Here is a 23,510-nt window from a genome sequence, read left to right on the forward strand (position 1 = left end):
ATGCCCGAGGCAGGATCCGAGCCTGCGACCGTAGCGGTCGCTCGGTTCCAGTCTGTAGCGCCTAGAACCGCACGGCCGGTATATTATGCAATAGAGGAAAGACTTGGACAAAATTTCTACTTGGTGCAATGAAAGGCAGCTCTCTTTAAATGTGAATAAATATACGATAACCCATATAAATGTGTCTTATGCCATTCTTGGTTGGAATATCCCACGCGATATGTCCAGCAACGTGTCGAAAAGGGTGTTCTTCCTCTACGCACACTGACCATATTCCATCAGGATATGTGAGAGTTAGTGTCGTATGTATATAGGGTGCTTCAGAAGGAATATACGTTTTACAAAATATTATGTCGTCAAAACTGGCGATCGGTGAGCCACGGCTCATTTATTGGAGGAACAAATAGATTGTCTAATTCATATTAATTGCCACTAGACGTCGCTTGTCTTACGTTTGCTTGGTTACAGTCACATTTTACAAGATAGCTACTCCGCAGCAGAAATCATTTTGTGTTCTAGAGTTTGTGAAATGTAATCCCGTGATTGCAGTGCAAGGACGTTTCAGGTTTAGGTACCAAACTGATCCTCTGAGTGGATGGACCAACACAGTGTTCGAATTTGGGGCTTTCAAAGCTCACATGCACACACTGAACATGTACGAGATCCCCCCAGAGTCAATGTGTTTTGTGCGGTGTCCCACTCATCTGTTTATTCCCCACTCATCTTTGCATTCGGTCAGCAGTACCTTGCTGTGTTACAAAACTGGTTGTCTCCGAGGCTGAAGGAGGTCAGCTTCATTTTTCAACTACACGGGCCGCCTCCTCCCCCCCCCCGCCCCCTCTCCCCCCTGCCCCCTCTCCCCCCTGCCCCCGCCTTCCGCACTGGAGTTGCCAAATGTGTGAATATCTGTATGAAACTGTACTGAACCGTTGGATTCGTCGTCAAACCTGCAGCAACGTAGCAATCCTCAGCTGGCGTCGGTGGTAACCAGCTTTGACTCCCTGTGGCCTCTTCGTGTGTGGCGTTCTGTGAACAGCAACGTTTTCGCAATAACACTACCACAGAACGTAGAAGAGATGAAGAACGGGATCCATAATGTCATAATATAGGTGAGATGGGCATGCGTACCAGAGTATGGGAGGAATTCGAGTATCGGTGTGATATTGTTCGTGTCGCTGACGGAGGACGTGTAGAGTACCTGTAATCTAAGCTTGAGAGGTACGTTATATATGTCCATAGTTTTGTAGTGGTATATCTTGCATTTTAGTAAATACATACGTTCTAAATACGTATGTTCTTTTTGAAACACCCTGCAATTGAAGAGTGTGGGTGAGTGTAAAGGATGCGGGAATAGTGTAGTGTTACTTTTGTGTTGTATGATGATGATGATAATGATGATGAAGAGGGGAGAAGCGAGAGGGTGGAACCCAGTGCCTGCACATAGTTTTTTGATGGTGATGATGATGATGATGATGATGATGATGATGATGATGAAGAAGGGGGAAGCGAGAGGGTGGAACCCAGTGCCAGCACATAGTTTATTTTGGAATAGCACTAAGGAGGCCACCGGGATTAACGTCCCCATCCTTCCTTACGACAAAGAGTAATAATAAGGAAGTTTCTGATTACAATATTAGTGGTGAATGTCTTCAGCACGCCACATCATCTGTCCCAGTACAAAATACACTCCTGGAAATGGAAAAAAGAACACATTGGCACCGGTGTGTCAGACCCACCATACTTGCTCCGGACACTGCGAGAGGGCTGTACAAGCAATGATCACACGCACGGCACAGCGGACACACCAGGAACCGCGGTGTTGGCCGTCGAATGGCGCTAGCTGCGCAGCATTTGTGCACCGCCGCCGTCAGTGTCAGCCAGTTTGCCGTGGCATACGGAGCTCCATCGCAGTCTTTAACATTGGTAGCATGCCGCGACAGCGTGGACGTGAACCATATGTGCAGTTGACGGACTTTGAGCGAGGGCGAATAGTGGGCATGCGGGAGGCCGGGTGGACGTACCGCCGAATTGCTCAACACGTGGGGCGTGAGGTTTCCACAGTACATCGATGTTGTCGCCAGTGGTCGGCGGAAGGTGCACGTGCCCGTCGACCGGACCGCAGCGACGCACGGATGCACGCCAAGACCGTAGGATCCTACGCAGTGCCGTAGGGGACCGCACCGCCACTTCCCAGCAAATCAGGGACACTGTTGCTCCTGGGGTATCGGCGAGGACCATTCGCAACCGTCTCCATGAAGCTGGGCTACGGTCCCGCACACCGTTAGGCCGTCTTCCGCTCACGCCCCAACAACGTGCAGCCCGCCTCCAGTGGTGTCGCGATAGGTGTGAATGGAGGGACGAATGGAGACGTGTCGTCTTCAACGATGAGAGTCGCTTCTGCCTTGGTGCCAATGATGGTCGTATGCGTGTTTGGCGCCGTGCAGGTGAGCGCTACAATCAGGACTGCATACGACCGAGGCACACAGGGCCAACACCCGGCATCATGGTGTGGGGAGCGATCTCCTACACTGGCCGTACACCACTGGTGATCGTCGAGGGGACACTGAATAGTGCACGGTACATCCAAACCGTCATCGAACCCATCGTTCTACTATTCCTAGACCGGCAAGGGAACTTGCTGTTCCAACAGGACAATGCACGTCCGCATGTATCCCGTGCCACCCAACGTGCTCTAGAAGGTGTAAGTCAACTACCCTGGCCAGCAAGATCTCCGGATCTGTCCCCCATTGAGCATGTTTGGGACTGGATGAAGCGTCGTCCCACGCGGTCTGCACGTCCAGCATGAACGCTGGTCCAACTGAGGCGCCAGGAGGAAATGGCATGGCAAGCCGTTCCACAGGACTACGTCCAGCATCTCTACGATCGTCTCCATGGGAGAATAGCAGCCTGCATTGCTGCGAAAGGTGGATATACACTGTACTAGTGCCGACATTGTGCATGCTCTGTTGCCTGTGTCTATGTGCCTGTGGTTCTGTCAGTGTGATCATGTGATGTATCTGACCCCAGGAATGTGTCAATAAAGTTTCCCCTTCCTGGGACAATGAATTCACGGTGTTCTTATTTCAATTTCCAGGAGTGTAGAAAGCCGTGCTGCGTTAGCTGTGTATCATCAATTTGTACAGTTCCTTGTTTGTATTTATCGCAGTCAGAACTGATTCATTTAGACTGATTGTCGACAATATCTAACCGTGAAATGCATGCACATCTCCTCAATGAGACACGTCCTCAGCGATGCTCATGCTTATTTGTAGCATTTTTAGGAGCATCAGTTACAGGGTCTCCTTCCTTCCTTCCTTGTATAGACATAACATGCAGTGGGAACAGTGCTCACACATCCCTGAGTGAGGAGACAGTTCTGGATTGTACGTCTGCCGACATTTTGCTCTCCGGTTTGGAATTAGTGAATGGTGTGCTGCTCTGCCTGTCAGCTGTCTGCTGTTACATTACCACATTGTTAACTGTGGCCCCCGTTTCGATACGCAGTCTTCCAGAGTAATCTTCCTGCAGTCGAATGCTCTGCCCCCGTATCTGTATTACTAAGCGGCTCTTCCGGTACCCGATACCAGTTGAAAGTTGTCTCGTTAACAGCTTCAAGGAGCAACAGAAATTTGGTTTTCAATATATCGCGTATTTATTGACTGAATTTTAAAAAGCTGCGCTAATATTATGTTAAAAATTCAATACAATAGGCCAGTGTTACAATTAGAAACTGTACGGTTGTCTTGAGGCAGCATAACTGACGGCGCGGCAATACGTGAACTTGTGTGTGTGAAATCTTATGGGACTTAACTGCTAAGGTCATCAGTCCCTCAGCTTACACACTACACACACACACACACACACACACACACACACACACACACACACACATATGCCTGAGGGAGTACTCGAACCTCCGCCGGGACCAGCCGCACAGTCCATGACTGCAGCTCCTGAGACCGCTCGGGTAATCCCGCGCGGCTACGTGAACTTGATTCGTCCAATATTTGAGACTGAGAGCACTTAGTGACTTCCAACAGACTGAAGCATAGTTTCAAACCTCTTCTAAACTTTTTCTCGCTTAGATGATTAACGTAAAATATTTTACACATTAACTCAAATGTGTACTAATCAGAATTGTGCAGTTGATTTATACATGGAGTTAGATTCTTTAAGGAATCAGGGGTTTACTGGTATTTATCTGAACCGTTCACTGCGGACAGTTAAACGCCCAGTGCAACTGTATATTAATGGAACAACACGTAAAAACCACTTCTTTTGAATGTGATGCTTTTGCACACCAGTATGATCCCCAAAATTATCAAGAGGTCATTTTCGAGGCCGTTGCTGCTTTTGACAAGTTCTTTCCTATCATAAAACTTAGCTCGCAGGGTCGAAGATGGTTCAAATGGCTCTAAGCACTATGGAACTTAACGTCTGAGGTCATCAGTCCCCTAGAACTTAGAACTACTTAAACCTAACTAACCCAAGGACGCCACACACATCCATGCCGAGGCAGGACTGGAATCTGCGACTGAAGCGCCCAGAACCGCTCGGCCACAGTGGCCGGTAGGGTCGAAGAGACAGCCTGTATAATGATGCGAAATAGAGGAACACCCCTCTTCCCAGAGTCTGGTATGTCTATAATATATGCGCTCCTACGGAAATACCAACACTATCCAGTCCATTAATGTGACCGTGTATCAAAAGCATGAAAAAAGAAAAACCACCTTTTGCACCGTGGGCCGTTTCGAGACGTGCAGAAAGAGAGAAAGTGAGGCTCGGAATAGTATCCACAGGGATGTGGAGCCATGCCGACTACAGTGCCGTGACCAGCCGCGCTAGATTTCTCGCTTGAGGATCCATGGCACGAACAACCAGATCGAGGTGGTCCCTCAGATTCTCGATTATGTTTAAATCCGAGAAGTTTGGTGAGCAGGGGAGAACGGTACACCCACCGTAGTGCTCTTCGAACCGCGCACGTACACTGCGAGCTGTGTGACACGTTGCATTGCTACTAGATGCCATCGTGGTAAGGAGAACCGAAATGCATATAGGGGGTTAACGTGGTCCCCAAGGATAGATCGAACTTGCGTTGATCCATTGTATCTTCCAGAATGATGAGATGAAAAAAGTCGTGTGATGCGGGCCTCCCGTCGGGTAGAATGATGAGATCACCCAGGGAATGCGACGAAAACATTCCTCAGGCCATAACGCTCCCTCCTGGTTGCAGGGTGTTCGCTTTCAGAGGTTTCACGCCGTACCCGTCAACGGCCGTATGTTCGATGTCGTCTCAAAAGGCCGCCTGTCGCCACTCACTGGAAGTCCAGTTGCGGTACTGGCATGGAAATTCCAGCCTTCGTCGCCAGTGAACAGTGGCCAGCGAGGGTGAATAAAGCAGTTGGCTGCTGCGGAGGCCCAAACGCAGTAACGTTCACTGAACGGCTGCTGAGGAGACAGTGTTGGCAGCCCCTTGGTTCATCTGGGCGGTTAGTTACTCAACAGTTGCGCGTCTGTTCGCCGTTTCCCCGTACCCGTCTTCTTAGCCGTCGTTCACCCCTGTCATCTGTAGCTCATGTTGCACCGCAGTTGACTCGGTTCCGGGTGTGGATAGCGCAATTTTGTCCTTCTCAGTTGTACCTTAACCTCAGCGCCACACGAAAAAGTTACAGACTTAGCCGTTTCGGAAATGCTTCCACTCTTGGCCTGCAAGCCAATGATCATGTCCTTTTGGACGACAGATAAATCGTTCCGTTTCCACATTACGACAACGACTGCACTGTTGTCCGCGTCCTCCCGACACTCTAGATATACCCTTCACTTTTAGTGCTACCATCTGCCGTCTGTGAGTGATTATTGTATGGTGACGTCGAACATAGACTGTGGTCGCATCAGTGTGACTGGACCTTGGATAAAGTAACGTGGCAAGATCATAATTCATTTAGTACTTACTGCACCGACGGACGATTAATATACCTGATGGATTTTAGGGTGTCACAAACCATTTGAATGACACTAGTGTTCCTAGCCAACCATTTCTTCAGAGTTCTGTTTGCAACACGTCAGCTGAAACTGCGTTGACGGCATCTCACGTATTTTCTACTCTGATGCTAAGTCGTAGTTACTTGCATAAAACCTTGGTATTATATTTTCTTTCACTTTTATCGCCCTATTTTCCTGGGTAATCGGACCTATCCTAGATCTGGCATTTCTGTTTGTGAATCATTTCGATCGACACGAAGTTAACGTATTTTAATTCGAAGACAATTTAAGTGCTCTGTGAAAAGTAGGATGATTTTTTGTTACATGTTATTGTATATCAACTCTTACTAAGCAACTAAGTGAGACTGAGTTACGAATCACTCAAAATCATTATTTTGAAGGCATGTGAATTGCGCTAATCTGCCAGCACAGCAATAGTTAACTTGTTATCTATATGAGTGATTTTTCTTCTGTTGGAGGTAATACACTGCGACGAACACCTTCGTGGTAAACGTGCATAGCAGCGCATCCTTCGCGTAGGAGTAAAAACATTCCATCTCCGCAACATCCATGAACGAGACAGATCATCTGTTTAGCTGGGAACGTACGTGGACAAACTAGTGACTAGCCAGGACTTAAGTCTGAGTGGCGTTCACCGATACGGCAGCTGCGAGTGTGTTTCGAGTCCCGGACCGAGCGAGGAGGCGCAGTGGTTAGCACACTGGACTCGCATTCTGGTGGACGACCGTTCAGTACTACATCCACTCTTCCAGATTTAGGTTCTTCGTGATTCCCGAAATCATTCCAGGCAAATGCGGGAACGTCAAACTGTATTCTTCTTTCTTGTTTTCGAGTTAAAGTTCGGTCCCTAGTTATACGTTTCCAGAAACGTTTGGTTCAACCTCTACATCTACATCCTGCGAACTTCTGTGAAATGCATGGCAGATGTTACTTCCCATTGCACCAGTTATTAGCCCTTTCCTGGTTTCCATTCACGCGTGGAGCGCAGGAAGCGGGATCGCTTGAACGCCTCTGAGCGCGCTGTAATTAGTGTAAATTTGTTTTTGCGATCCCTAAAGAAGCGATGAGTAGAGGTTTGTAGTAATACTTGGAGACAAATTCTTGTAACTTTGTAAGTAGGCTTGGCTTGCACAGGATAGTATGAGTCTGTCTTCAAGCATGTACCCGATCAGTTCTTTCAGCATCTTTGTGGCGCTCTCCCACGAATCGAACAAACTTTTGGCTATTCGTGCTCCCCTTCTTTGTGTACGTGCCCCGTCTTAGTCCTAATTGATACGTGTCCCGCACACTTGAGCAGTATTCTGAGCTGGGTCACACGAGTGTTTCGTGGGCGATCTCCTTTGTAGACCGACTGCGTTTCCCCAGCGTTGTGCAAATGATACGAAGTTTGCCTCCTGCTTTACCTACTTATGGATGTATGTGAAGGTTCCGTTTCATATCCTTACAAATTCCTACATCGAGGTTTTGGTATGACCTGAAGCAATCATTATTCCACTTTGAAACTTTATCAAGATCCGAGTGAATATTTTTGTAGCGTCTTCTAGACAGCACTTCCTGACGGGTAACTGTATCATCTGCGAAAAGTCTGATGTTACTTTTGATGTATAACATGAACAACACACTTCCCTGGGATACACCCCAAGTTACTTCTGCACCTATCCGTGACTCTCCGTTGAAGAAAATATACTGCGCATTTCCTACCAAACAATCCTCAGTCCAGTCACTGACTTCGCTTGACAACCCCACAACATCGTAATTAGGATAATAAGTGCTGGCCTGCGTGGCCGAGCGGTTCTAGGCGCTTCAGTCTGGAACCGCGCGACCGCTACGGTCGCAGATTCGAACCCTGCCTCGGGCGTGGATATGTGTGATGTCCTTAGGTTGGTTAGGTTTAAGTAGTTCTAAGTTCTAGGGGACTGATTACCTCAGATGTTAAGTCCCATAGTGCTCAGAGCCATTTGAACCATTTTTTGATAATAAGTGTGTGTATGGTACTGAGTGATACTCTTTTCGGAAGTAAGAAACTACTGCATCTACCTGACTGCCTTGCTTCTCACGATATTGTGTGAAAAAACCGCGAGTTAGGTTTCACATCATAAATGTGAATTTATGCTGGTTAATATGGAGGAGGTTACTGGTGTCCAGTTAGGTCATTATATTTCTACAACAAATGGAAGACAAGGAGACGGGATGGTAGTTTCGTGAGTAACTTCTACTGCCCTACTTGTAGACTAGGTGGACCTGTGCTTTCTTCCAACAACTGGACACGGCTCTTTGTTCGCGGGGTCTTCTGGATATTATGGTTAATAGAGGGGCTAACTCAGCCGCAAATTTGGTGCAGAATCTGATAGAGATTCCTTGGGCCGTGCAGTTTTGTTGAATTTTAACGACTTCAGCTGTTCGTGAATGCTACTGACACTAATATCTATTTTAATCATCTTTGCAGTGGTAAGAGAATTAAATTGGGGCACACTTAGTTTCGTATGTATAGCAACATTTAAAAGCGTAGATCAGTATTTGTGCTTTTGATTTGCTACCCTCAATTTCAGTTCCTGCTCTTCCGTGTGTGTCTGGACACGGGGTTTTGTGAGAGCTCTTTCGATAAAATTGTGCTACGGTAGTCATCAATGAGTTGATCAATTGCCGCTTGTTTGTTATTGTTCCACTTTATCATATTTCACCCGTCTGGTACTCTAATTTGTATCGCAGATATCTTTTAAACGTCGTTTGACAGCCGTTTCACTACGATGTCCAGTTTTCAATTCCCTCGTCACAGCTGTTTGCCAACAATTTGCGCAGAGAAGCGATCGACTGGAAGAGGCCCCCAGGCCTGTTTTACGACACACGGACGAGCGCGCAGCCATTCGCCGGAATTAACGGCACTTAAGTGGCTCTCATCGGCGATACGTCCGCAGCGCAGGTGCGGAACGTGACGCGGGTCGCGTTGCCATGGCAACTGCGTCTCGGCCCCCTGCGTGACGTCAGAGCGCTCTCCTCCGCCCACCGCCTGCTTCGTCAGCAGCCCTGGGGCGACCTCCCGTCCGTAACACAAGCTTCCGACTTGTCTCCCTGCCACGTGTTTACGTCGTAAAGCCTAACGAGTTACTAACGCCGTAACTGGTATCGATTGATCTCTGTCATGTAGTGTTAATTATTCGTTAAGGAATTCCGCGTTTCACACGGCCACTCGCAATATAAGTTCCTGTAGTTAATCGTGTGCGGCCTGAGACAAAATGAATATCACGTGTTGTCGCCATAAAAGTACTACCGTGTTCAAAAAATGGCTCTGAGCACTATGGGACTCAACATCTGAGGTCATCAGTCCCCTAGAACTTAGAACTACTTAAACCTAAGGACATCAGATGCCGGAGGCAGGATTCGAGCCTGCGACCGTAGCGGTCGCGCGGTTGCAAACTGAAGCACCTAGAACCGCTCGGCCACACTGGCCGACCTACTACCGTGTATATGGGCCTTATAGAATTCGCATGTCTCATGCGCATTAGATTTTCAAACACGTTTATTGACAAAAAACTCGATTTCCTTCTTTAAAAACATTCTTTCAAATTGCAAGTACCGATTGTGTAGCTGCTATTATAAATTAGTCGCAGATTTCGCCATTCGTGACCACGCTTTTAACGTAATACGATAAGTGTTCCAATAGCTTTAATATTTGAGTGGTTCTTTCCCTGTCAGTGTGACGCTTCTTTTATATGATGGTACATTGCTAATAGCATCATGGCTCTACCAAGTGCACTTGTGGGAAAGAATCTCGAGACAACAATAAACTCAGCAGACGAATGTGTTAATATATGTCATTGAATTTCATCGTGCAGTAAGGCCCTATTACTGCGGAACAAGTACGCCTTTTTTTCATAATATTTATGCAGTATTTAACATTTTCACATCTCATACCAGTTCATAACAGAAAACGAAGTCATAAATGATTATATAATAGGTTTATGTCAAAATTTTGTCGTAACCTTGTCACAATGGAATCTTGAGAAAATTCGCTTTGTAATTCTGTGTTTTGGATCCATTAAGTTAAGTCCAAAACTTGCTTTGGGAAACGGTTTCCATCTCGGTATCATGGTGTTAGGGGCCTGCGCATTGTGTATGTCCATTAGTATGTACACAAGGGAGTTCTGGCTCAAAGTATGCCAACGGTGACATCATCGAAGAGTCATGGGGTTTCCCAACCATCACCCACCTCCCCCCCCCCCCCCCCCCCCCCCGCCTCCATGTGACGAAGGCCTATTGCCCTATGTATAAAAAGGCGGGAAATAGCCCAGTTGCATTAGTGTTTGTCTCCCTACACTCCTGTGATGCATGGCTGTTGTCCTGAGTATAAATTGACGGCAAGTTCAAAAATCCTAGATAGCGCATTATCATGATGGCCGATGTCATGTACTGGCCCCAATTGTACGACGTCATAGACAAAAGGTGTTTGTGCGGGTCCAGGCCTGTCTGCTGGTCAAAGGATGTCCTACTTGACATGTTTCCCCGACCTACTATTAACGTGTTTCGTCACTGCATAGTGCTTTTCCTAGCTTTCCACTTGCGTCCTTATTTAAACAAATACTGGGGGGAGATAAAGGGCCTTCCAGACACGCTCCTGTGCCACCACCCCAACTTTTTCCCCTAAGTTAAAGTCCAAATTCTATGACGCGTAGTGGGAACACTTGCGCCTTTGTATAAATAAATATCTTGCCAGGGGGAGTTCCCTATTCTGCAGTAGCTAACTTCGTGATCATTAGACCGCTCAAAAAGTCCGCCGCCACCCCGTCCTTGGTACCTCATGGGCCAACTCACAGCTCACCACTGCCGCTCCCAGGCGATTGGGTAGGGCCGAACCGTCGGTCGTCGGAGTCGTTTCCGTAAGACACGAGTCCACTCACCCTGGAGTACGGATGGAAAAAACCGATACTGGTATTTCAGTTCTGAGTAACCGGCATTTTTCGCTATTTGTTTGGTATCGGTTGTTACAGCTGTTTTTTATTTTTTACTAATAATCGAATGAAAAACCGAACTATGAATTAGCCATAGCAGCAGTGCTAAAATTTTTCGTTTTAAATAAACGTACTTTGGAAAGGAGTAATTTTTATTCTTAACATTTGCACTTGTTTGAAGCATTGCGTTGTTATAGAAAATGAGAAAAGCGATCAGTGCTATTTTAATAACAATACCAACAGAAACTAGTAACAAACACACGGTATAAGAATTTGTACAGCACTGCTGGGACAACAATGTCCCTGTTGCTGTGTGTTGTGGCTCGAAGTACACGTGTACGTGCAGTGTGCAAGACTCGCCCCCACCTGGTCTGTGCGGTAGTTTCTCGCTGTCGTTGCCGGACATCTGTCGCATTGCCGAATGGCACCAACCCTTGTCAGGGAATATTTGTAGGAAGTGACCTAGAAGTAAAGTACAATGCTTAATTTGCTTTAAAGGACGACAGATTTGCCTGCCATTTATATGAAATCGTGAAAGAGGAAGGAAATTACGTTAAAAGAAATAATCTAAAAACTTAACAATACGTCGTTCTTCGTACACAATACAAATAGAAATTAGCTGATGTGTTGCCTGTGTGTACATAATATGTCTTTATCTGCTTGCCTTTATCTGCTTGAAAACGGAAAAATTAACAGAAAAAAAAAGATTTCTTCAACCTCAGTTTTCACTCTTTAGCGCTGAGAGTTTGTAATGCCCAAATGGTGGTATGATACCCGATTACAACTTAATTTTTGAGCATAATTTCAAAAATTTATAATCGTCAGCAGTTAGGTGATTTTTTGTAGTATGCAGCCACTTATCACTTTCTGAAGAAAGCAGTGAATGGTGGACACACTGTTTCTTTTAGTTGCTTATTTAATTTAATATTTTAATTCTATGAATCTTGAAACAAAGAGAGTCAAAAAATCCAAAAATCTGTTATTTCAGAAACTAATTCTTTCGAACTGTTTTAACAGCTTAAACTGGCGTGAAAAAAAAGATATTGCCGAAAATTGGTTGTTCATCAGTAACCACCATCCCTACTCTGTAGTCGCATCATAGCACCGATTCGGTAACCTAATGCTGATGGAGTGTAGAAGTTCCAATCCCTAACGCTAGTTGTGATGGCACTACAGCTACAGCCTGCATAACCTGAGTTAGAATGACAGGCAACTAAAAAAATGTAGGAAGCACACTATTGTTCTTTAATAGAAATGCCGAGGGGGGGGGGGGGGGGGGGAGAGATTCACGTAATTCTGAAAATAACCTGTAACCCACACATACCTCATCGGTAGTAACAACATAACCCACTCTGACAGAGCCATTTTTTTTTCTTTATTGTTAATTTCACACCTGATATACAGGTAGGCCAGCAGCGGCACATTACGCCGCTCTTCGGCCACAGATAAAACTAATGATACAAAAGAAGACAATCGCAGAACAGACAGGGTGGATATACAAAGGTAGACATACAAAATTAAAACACACGGAGCCGTTCACGGGCGCAGAGTTCAAAATAAAAATGCTCAGACATGTGGACACGCACAGAGATGACAGATGGCACACGCGAACGTTGGAGCACAAACGAGTAACACTGGAACACTTGAACACGAACACGACGACACACACAAACACTAGGCGATGATCTCCGGCGCGCAAAAACTCACTGTACCTGTGTGAGTCCGGGGACGTGCCAAAAGGGGAAAAAATGGGGGGGGGAAGAGGGAGAGGGGAGTGTGTAGATGCCAGTGGCAGAGGAGTTGGGAGGGGGAGGAATGATGGTAGGGGGGTTGGGGAAGCACGGGGGAGGAGGGAGAGAATGGAGGGAGGGTGCCCTCGGGAGAAAAACACAGGGTGCGGTAGAGGAGGATCAAAGTTGGTAGGAGGGGTAGGTGGAGGGGATGAGGGCATCATCAGGGAGGGGGAGTTGGTGGAAGCCACCTTTGGCGATACAGAGCCCTTTTTTTTTTTTTTTTTTTTTCTTTATTGTATTTCAATTCCCCATCGGGGCGGGCTGGCAGCAGCATATGCGCTGCTCTTCAGCCGAAAGACATAGAAACAAACAATAGAAGACATTTAAAAATATCATAGGAGAGAAGATGGTGAACATAGATGTAAAAAAAAAAAGGGGAACATCATGGAAGGCAATATACAAAAAAAAAACGGGGTGACTGTAAAATGGAGATAAAAAACTGTTTAAAAGTAGCACACACAAAAAGCCACACACTGCGACAATTAAAAGAACACAAGGCACAGTATGACTGGAGCATAAAAGGTATCGACGGATGGCGTAGCACATAACAAACAATGACGGCGAACCTCAAGGCAGTACACAATTAAAATCACACCTCTTGACGCACAGGAGAAACGGCACTAACCACAACACTGATATGGCACACTGACGATGATCAAAACAGAAGATCTGCCAGGCGCAAGGAGATGAGGGAGACCGGAAGAAGGGAGGGAGGGGAAGAGACAGAGCCATCAAACACTCAAACTTATATGCAGCAGCCATGTAGCAACAACGTTTCAGTATGAAACGCACTTATACTTATTTATGAATCGAATTGAGCGAAGAAAAACGCGGCAAATACATACAGTATGAAAGGAAACTATGGTATTTTCCTCAAGAGGGGTGGTCACTACCCTACTAGTAGAGCACATTTCTAGACGAAAATCTGAACCGCCATCTCCAGCAGAGACTGTCGCCATCTAGTGGACATAATATGTAGTCAAGAGCCTCCCTAGCGCGCGTCTCAGTACGAGAGAAAGCAGTGCATCTTCCTTCATACGCCACGGTTATGTGATTCACGCACAGCGACCACCGCAGCCTGCATTCCGACTCACCGTGGCGGATAGCTGTCACGGCCGACACCTGTCACAACTCGCTGCTGCATAAAGATTTGCAGAGTGGTCGTAGTCGCTTTTCTAAGGCTCCAAGCTTGGCAGAAGCAGCGCAAAAGGCTGAGCTTGGGATAACACGATAATTTACCGTTTTCCTAAGACACACTGATTTTCGCTGTAGATATGCCTTGGTGTGACGGAAATTTGCTATCGATGTAGACGAAACGTTATGCCATCGAGGGTCGTAAAGAGCCGAGTGAGTTCACAGCGTTAAGAACAACATTCTGTTTTCTGGGAGTTCATTTGTAGTCTTGGAATAATACCATAATTGAACATGTTTCTTCCTTTACAGTACACAATAGTGCCCCACTTCACATCAGTTAAGAAGGCATCGAAACAAATTTCGAAGCATCAAATATAGTTTCCAGAATGAGATTTTCGCTCTGCAGCGGAGTGTGCGCTGATATGAAACTTCCTGGCAGATTAAAACTGTGTGCCGGACCGAGACTCGAACTCGGGACCTTTGCCTTTCGCGGGCAAGTGCTGGCAGAAGTAAAGCTGTGAGGACGGGGCGTGAGTCGTGCTTGGGTAGCTCAGTTGGTAGAGCACTTGCCCGCGAAAGGCAAAGGTCCCGAGTTCGAGTCTCAGTCCGGCACACAGTTTGAATCTGCCAGGAAGTTTCATCAAATATAGTACCGAAATCAGTGAAAATTTGTGCCTACAGAAATGCAGAGCCCCCCTCTTCAGGTGTGGTTTTATGCTTGCTACAACGAATATTGTACCGACGACACTGAATCTTGCGTTGAAATCGTCGAATACACTACAAAGCAAACAGTTTTCCACATAAAACGGAGAATTTTTACATCTAACAATAAAATGTAATTACCAAACCAGCAAATGACACATGACAGCAACCAAGTAACAGAACTTCACATCTAAGGTTCCCACCTCACTATGTGTCTTACAGTGCATACATAACAACAAACGTCCCCTTAGGATTTCTAAATGTTGACAGGTGACATAAATACAATTCATTAAATTTTCGCGTCAATTTTTTGATGAAATGAACGACTAAAGTATAGAAATCCACTTAAGTAAGCGTTAACCTCTTTTCCTGGTGTAGTCCTTTGCTTTCAAAACGAATATTGTACCGACAACACTAAATTTTGCGTTGAAAACAGTGAATATCCATTGATTTAACACATTAAGGTGTACCTAGACTTTTTCAGTCATTTAGACAAAATGCATAATAGCCCCGAAAAGTCCGAATAGAAGTTTGGGCATCGGTAGAACGTGTGCCAGTATTCCTAGTTAACCTGCACGACACTTAAATAATTGAGTGTATGTCGAATAACATATGACAGTACTATCCACTGAATTGCCATGTTAGGGCTTTGCCATTTGTGGTACAGATCCAAAACAAACAACAACAACTAGGAAACTGAGAGTTTCACAAACATTTTGACGAATACAGTTTTTAGTGATACAACGGCTTGTTAATGTTTCCGAGAAATCTACTTCTTCCACCCACTTCTCCTGTACTTTAAGAAGCCAAAGAACAACTCAACTCTAACTGTGACGATCATAAACGTAACATTTTAATATGGTCCACGCACTTTCACATGTTTAGCGGTACTATGTATCTCAAGCACATTACGTTTACGTATTTAGCTGTTGATACACCTTTCAGTTCTCTGGAAGGCTCGACGTTCTACATCTGAACTAAACAGTGTGCTGCACTATCGTTCTCTCTCTCTCTCTCTCTCTCTCACACACACACACACACACACACACACACACACACACACACACACACACAATCAGTAGAGAAGTACGGCATTGGTCTGTAGTACACACGAAATTTCAGTCATCCCTCCTGTACAGGAAGATGTGCTATAATATCTGGTACAGATGTGTGGGTCTCTGTAGCTCAGTTGTTTTCACCGCTCAGAAAATTTCATTTAACCTCCCGGGAGGTAATTACCCCACAGTTCGGAACCACTGTACTAGCCGGCCCGCTGGTAGTACTTTGGAACCCATGTGATTCCTTCCGCTAATTTCATGCGATTTTTTTTTTTTACGGTGACCTTCCACAATTCTGGATGGCACCTGCCCGTCAGTGCATGAGGTCTGGCTGGTCTTGGTTCAGCTGTGATTGTTCCTTCTCGTTTCCACTTCACAACCACATCACCAACAGTCGACTTCAGCAGCTCTAGAAGGGTTGAAATGTCCCTGAATGGATGTGTTACTCAGGTGACATCCATTGAAGTCGCTGAGCTCTGCTGAGTGATCCATTCTTCTTCTGTTGCTCCTCTACTGACAGCGCCGTAATCCCCGCCTCCTTTTATTATGACAGGTCCGCCTCTCGTGGAATCTAGTGGTCAGATCCGTATTACATAGGTATGTCCTCATACTTTTGATCAGATAGTGTCTTCGGTGACAGAACATTCCAATGAAGTTTCGTGGTACCTTCAGATGTACTCCGACGGCGACCTGTGTCTAGCTTGCTCAAGACATGCCCCCGCGTGATACTCTAAAGGACTTATTTATAGCAGTTACGTTATACATTTCACCAAGCACTTACTGTCACGAAAATACAACCGCAACTGAGCCAATGTGGATCCAATGCACTGGTTTACTTTATCTTAGCATTACGTGCGATTTCCAGTCAAGGGTGACACAATTCCAGTTTATGGCGAATTCTTGACGGCCGTTTGCGGTGATAGCTCACAATTTCTCTCTCCTCTTTCCTTTTTTTTCGATTCTGCTTAAGCATTAGGTAGTGCTAGCAGCCCACCGTTACAGCGGGGTGCTCTTCTTTTTATACGTGAGTGTGGGTGTGTGTCAGTTGAGTAAGTCGAAATACTAAAAAGTGCAGTATTTTGTGGCTCATTTCTGAGGTTGTCGCCATCGCTGTCTAGAAGCGAGGATCGTCTATTGTGAGCCTGGCACCATTTCCAGCGATGGAGTGCCAAATGGAGCGATACTAACGAATGTACCGACCGCGGGGATGCGTTTGCAAAGCTCTACTTCCATTTCCGTGGCCTTTTCACGTTACAGTTTCTGAGTCACGGCGGTATCTGTTATCAGTATTGACAATTTTAATGGAATATGGAATATTTGTTGTAAAGACTAATGAATATTGGTATTTTCTGTTTGCTGCGGAGACTTTTGTTAGATTTGATTGTCCCATTTAATCTTCAGACCACGTGAAAGAATATATTGAACACTTTCGCAAGACGAAAATTAAGCTTCTGGAGAAATGTAGCGGAAGACCAATTCTGTTTCTCATAGACTAGTTACGATTATGTGTTATTAAATTGGTTGCGTTCTACGTGCATAGTACAGTTCCTGTCTAGACTATCGTTCGCGAAAACTAACAGAATTCGTTATTACAAATGCAAAGTTCTAACAATAAAAAATCTGCTTAGACAATTTTTGATGTTTATTACTAATTTAATTTGGTCACCCATCCCTTAATTTTTGCGCTCCGATATGAAATGTCTGTGTGTTAGTCGTGGTCCTGATTCATGCAGCTGCTGAATGAAATTCCGTCGCTGGGACATTGCCCTGAGCTTGGCATTTGATTTATGTTGTATATTTTGTAAATGTGGGGCGTAGGGGACTATGATTCGTGCGGTTAAGTGTTGTAGTATTTTCCTGTGCAACTGAACAAAAATGTAAAACATTGCGCGGATTCATTGTAACACGGGCGCACGAATTTTGAATTGTGCGAGAAACGTCTAAGAACGCTTACAGCATAACGTTAACTTCCAACGCGAGACTCACTGGATGAAGTGCATTATATTATTGAGACATTGCTTTGAGTGACAACATAAAATTTGTTTCACATAATAACTTGAGTACACTGTAATCCCGTCACTACACTGTGACATCGACCACTAATGCGTTAATTTCCAATAGAGAATATACTGCCGGGAACGAATCGGCGTATTACTTTCGCAAGTATTCAGTAATTAATAAACTTCTTAATTCAGTAACAACTTACTGAATAGAGACGATATTTGAATTAAACCATTAGCTAACACCTCAGGATGCATAGATAATGTTTTACTTACACTACTGTTTATCGAAAGTAGTTTTATCTTCATTTCTTGGTTATTTACATCGGCAAGTAGAAACGGCTCCGAAAATTCCTTTCTACATTTTTAGTGTCCCGAAAAGCGAATTTCATTGTAACCGTATGAAACGGACGTGGCAACGGGGATGTATACACGACATTAGTACCAGACGGCATTGTGTTGGTGGGGAAAGGCTAGCTTCTTCGCTAGACTGGCCAACACAAGAAGATAAATGGTTCCAGAAACAAGTTAATTTGAAAGTGCTGTGCAGTATGTCGTATTAGCTTAGAGGACGTTATGGTTTGATGTGTATTTATATTATTTCAGAATGAAATCAGTGTTTTATGCTTGGCTGTTTGTTTCGGGTATCAGACCCATTCCCAAACACTGTAACTGTATAAATGAAAGCAATACCACAAAGATGGCAAGTTTTTTAGATGTTATACTCTTGTCTTTTATCAAAACTGTCATCAGTCCAAAGAATGATTTGAACAGCACAATGCTCTACTAGGCATGGCCCTCTGAGATGTGGTATGCCGTTGCGTTCGTCTGACCTCTGAACTTAAAATATCCAATAAGTTAACAGGGAGACCTATATGACCCCGAACCACGGAGCGTCTCAGCGTTTTCAGACAGTACCCAAGGGCAAAGAAGTGACAAGGGACGCTCGAAAGTCGCAGGACTGACCGGCAATCCGACTCGGGACCTTTGACTCTGTAGGCCCGCAATAATCGCCTAGCCATAAGCCATAACTCTGCAATAAAAGTGTTTCTGTGTGGTTGGGTCGATGGAGAAAAGTGTGGCTTGTGCATTTCTGAAGAGTGTACTTTAATGCCAACGGCCTTGCCTCTTCGAATACATCGGTTCCCGTCAGATCACAGGTATTAAGCAACGCGGCCGTGGCTGGTACTTGCATGGCCCCCCGCCCTGGTGCATCACGTGCTGTCGACAATTTTCGCTTCCCAGCATAGGGGTGGAGCGATGGTGGCGTGAAGTTCCTCGTCACCAATCCCCGTAGTGTCTCATGGACTGAGGGCACGTGAAAGTGTCGATGAAGATCCGTCCGTTGTATGCGGATGTTAGATAGCACTTTATTTTTTAGGTCAATAACGATAAGTAACTAGCTGGTTTATAATCATTACGTCAGTGCAGTCGGTTGCAGTTAGGGTCCGATCTGTTCCAGATTCGTGTGTGTTCATGTTGGAAAATAGTTTCTCAGTCTCGCGAAATCAAATCCGTTAAGTAGAAGACAGACTCAGATGAAAACTTAATGGTTAAGGGACTATCAAACAGTTTTCGTCCAAAGGCTTTACAGTCCTGAATCGTTGTGCTAATCAGACACAATTGCCGTGAGCGTTGAGGCAATCATACCACCGACGCAACAGATTGAAGACGCCTGTTTGGTAAAACACCGTGTCCTGCTGCCTGCAGAAGTCCGTAACTGCCAGCTGCACATCCTCGTCTGACAGGAATCGTCAAGGCCTTTTTAAGAGACCGAAGGAGTGGTAATCGCATGGATAGTGATCACGACAACAGGATGGGTGCTGGAGTGTCTCCCACTTGGGTTGGCGCAACTTCTGCGTTAGGGGGTTTGCGATAAGGGGACTGCGTTGTCAATAAGCAGCAACAACCCTTGTCGCAGTTATTTTTCGACAGTCATGCTGACTCAAAACACATTCTGCGTTGTCCGGGATGTCTACCACTGTTAGTCCCGTGGCAAAAAAGAAAAGAATTACAGCATGTTGTTCCTGCTTGGACGCTTTTGGTAATAACGTCGCCATAGTTGACATTTCCGGATTTACCGCAACACGTCGGAAAGTTACGAATGCCACACTAATCCTTGCCTGCATGTCGGTGCTTATATACGTGTATCGGAGTAGCACCACATTGCATGTATGCTGCAGCAACGACCTCAAACGGAAACTTACTGGTGGCCTCTTATAATCGTATCTTCAGTAAAACTTACATTTTTTGAAATATATTCGGAAATTAAACATCAGTTCGATGTGACGCACTGTGAACTTTTGTTTCCTGTTCTCCCACGAGAATTTGACGCATTTCCTACTCTGAGACACATTTTGCACACAAATTGCAAATAAATCGTTCAATGTTACAGGAGAAAGTTTCAAGACGATTTTCTGCTCCTGTGTTCGACGTGCTTACAGTGAAAAATTAATATTTTTGGAGAATCGGCGCACCGGCCGTTGTGGCCGAGCGGTTCTAGGCGCTTCAGTCTGGAACCGCGGGACCGCTACGGTCGCAGGTTCGAATCCTGCCTCGGGCCTGGATGTATGCTATGTCTTTAGGTTAGTTAGGTTCAAGTAGTTCTAAGTTGTAATGGACTGATGACCTCAGCTGTTAAGTTCCATAGTGCTCAGACATATGAACCATTTTTTTGGTATCGGCGCAAGAGACTTCACTGACATATGTGGAACGGATGATGCAGGTGGAGGCCAAGAGGATTAAGAAGTGATGCCTGTGGTGGGAAAGCTTTTCCTTGTTAACATTATATTCATGAGGATGAAAACAATAATAAAATCTTTTAATTTCCGGAGTTGAAAGTACCCACCACTGCTGACCTTGCCAGTCTCGACCACATTATAACGCGCTCTTCCTCCTCTGTCACCTATTTATCTTCCATCTCTTCATTGCAGTTTGATGAAGGTGGTATTAAAATTTAAACTGTAACAGCGGTAATTTCTGCTTCTAAACTGACAGTAAAACTCACACTAAATGTTGAAAAATAATTTATAAAATCTCAAATGAGACTTTCTTCATTAGCTTAAAAGTGAAACAAACACATTGCGTCACAGGTAAGGTTGCTTAATCGATGGCGATATTGTTATTTCGCATTTCTGCCTTTTTTCAATTTCTCTCTACAGAGTGATCGGGAAAGAGTTGCACTTCATTATAAAGCGAAAAGGACATTTTGTTCAAAGAGTCATTTCAGCATTAACTTTGAGGGGTTGAGGAAAACTTAACTCAGGTTGACTGTTTTTTGGTTTGAAGTTTATTCATTTCTCTTTCTACTGGTGTCGTTTATTACCTTTTTCAACGTTATTTCACCCATCGTCGAGATATTACTTCCAAAAGTCTGTAGAGAAATGGCCTTCTCTACAAATCACCTCTGACCGCAGCACCATTCCGCTGCAGTAACAGAATTATTCTGTGTTGCATCTACTGTGCTGTTAATTTTGACGCTGTGTGAGTCTGTGCAGCTAACAGTAATTTTCATCCCGAAGATATCAGTCGTACGTGCACTCAGCGTTCTGGCCTCGCTGGACACGTGTGTGACATAAGGAAATGGATCATAACGCTTTTATCACTGATGTACGTTCAAACAAGATTCTGTAACAGCACGAGGAAGAGTACTGGGTTATGCGATCCGTTATTGATTGAGCAGCGTGGAACAGTTCGGAGGATGAGTAAGACACGTGGAAAGGGAACACGTGTTCGGGCTTCGCCCGACGTTGCCTCGTAATTGTTCCATTAATAGCAAACCCCTGTCGTGAAACCCGGACAAGCTATCAGTGCAACACGGTGGACTGACCACTCAGTCCCCAGTCTCTGCCGCCGCTGTTCCTCTTACTCTATATGCTGCGAAAGTAGAGCGAAACTTAATATCCAGGTTAGACCTTCATTTACATTCAGAAGGGCGCATTAATCGAATCATTTCACAAGTACAGTATGGAACTAATGGTTCCATAGTCCTCAATCAGATTTCAGTGTTGACTGTTACCCTTACGTTTTCAACTCCACCATGTGATGTTGTAACATAATATTGGTATATGCACAGCGCTCGTGTGTTAGTTTGAGTTGGTAAAAATCTGTGACTATAATACGATATTTCTTGCCCCCACTTCCATTGCACTGCGTTGACATTTGATTATACAATGTGCCTGTGTAATTCTTGGTGCACAGTTACAGGAAATATCAGTACATTAAATTTTCTATCTGTATTCAACAAATGTAATTTGAAATCTTCTTTCAGTGGTAAGAAAACAGTCTCTCTGTCTCTCTCTCTCTCTCTCTTTTCTATCAAGCAGTCACTGTGTCTATCTGTCTCTTTATCTCAAGAGTACGTCTCACGTTGTCCAATATGTACTGTCGTTTATCCTGATCCAAACTGCCAGTTCGTGTTGTTACACGCGTCGGCACTGTGTACCAAGTTCCAAGTAATTGAAAGCCAAGCGGTGTCACTACCACTCCGAAAACCGCTTCTGCAGGTTTGCCGTATAGAAGTTAACTGCCGTAAACTAGGGCTGCTTGAACCCAAAATTTTATCTTTTCCTGCTTTCTTTAAAATATCTGGCATGAATAATAAGTTTCTTCACATCAGATAGGTTTCCCCAACACTTCAGAATATTTGCAAGGAAACAGTTCTTTGCTGTACATATGCAGGCTGAAGGGACGAATGAAAATTTGTACCAAGCCCGGGGTTCGAACGCGGGTCTCCTGCTCACTAGGCAGATGCGCTAACCACTACGCCACCCAGGCACAGTGGCTTTGCACAACTGCACTGACTAGCTTAGCATGCCTCCCTCTTTAATAAAAATTATCATTTACAAATCAGCCCAATTAGTATTCCCCCTAAACTCGAACGGCATAGCAGAGGCTCTCCAACTGCGTTGGAATAGCACCTCAGTGTCGAACGAAACGAGGTATCCTGCCTGAAACCCGGGCATAGATGTTTTGATCAAACAAAAGTGCATGGTTTCAGGGAACAAGTCTCAGACATCTGTGACGTATGTATGAAGACTCCGGCGCGAATGGGAACCTGAACAATGAGGGAGGCGTGCTAGGGTAGTCCGTGCAGTTCTCCAAAGCCACTGTGCCAACTACATGACCTAGTGAACAGTAGACGCAGGTTCGAATCCTGACCTTGGTACAAATTTTCCTTCGTCACTTCACTCTGCGTTTATATCATAGATGTCTGAGTCTTAAGAAGGTCTGTGAAACCATATAGTTTCGTTTGAAACAATTCTTACTACTTACTTATTTTTCGCGTATTAATTTACTTTGAAGTTAATTTATTTTGGATCTATGTTACACTTCCAGATGACCAATTTGAGCCTAGTCATTATTCCCAGTTATTCAGTAACAGTTTGTACTGTTTTGAACAAGTGGGACCTAAATTTCATATTTAATGAATGTCATACAGTTACAAAATAAAAAAAATACTAATATAATTGATTTAAAAAAGATATTAATCAGGATAAGAAGTGTCAAGTGAATGACATATTTGTGGGAATGAGAATGTTTTACAAAGCAATGTTAACACATATTTTTATGTTGAAGCGTTAGGGTACCTGTTTTTCTTGTGCCTTTGCGCGGGGCAGGCTTGTTTATTAACAGAGTTGACATGATTAGTTAAAGGGGTGGCAGGATGCCCTTCCTGCCGCCAGTCTGCTACCCCCAGAGACGGAACACGTGTACCCCAACTGTGAGCGGAAGTGTTTCTAAATGTTAGGGTATCGTATAACTGAGGCGGGACTATGGCTCAAAACCGGAATTCACACAGTGGGATGTGGGAAGCCGCCTGAAAACCACATCCAGACTGGCTGGCACACCGATTTCGACATCAATCCGCCGGGC

At 44.9% G+C, this 23,510-nt stretch overlaps 1 protein-coding gene and 1 non-coding gene across 2 annotated transcripts in view; one reads left to right on the forward strand and one right to left on the reverse strand.

The window, feature by feature from the left end:
* Positions 1 to 23,510, forward strand: part of LOC126474866 (calmodulin-binding transcription activator 1) — a 1,815,894-nt gene that overhangs the window by 1,320,821 nt on the left and 471,563 nt on the right. The gene's annotated exons all lie outside the window — the stretch shown is intronic.
* Positions 22,341 to 22,412, reverse strand: Trnat-agu (transfer RNA threonine (anticodon AGU)). The gene has a single exon. It is a non-coding gene; the product is annotated as a tRNA-Thr (tRNA).

This window comes from Schistocerca serialis, chromosome 4 (assembly GCF_023864345.2).
Source record: "Schistocerca serialis cubense isolate TAMUIC-IGC-003099 chromosome 4, iqSchSeri2.2, whole genome shotgun sequence".
Taxonomy (NCBI): Eukaryota; Metazoa; Arthropoda; class Insecta; order Orthoptera; family Acrididae; genus Schistocerca; species Schistocerca serialis.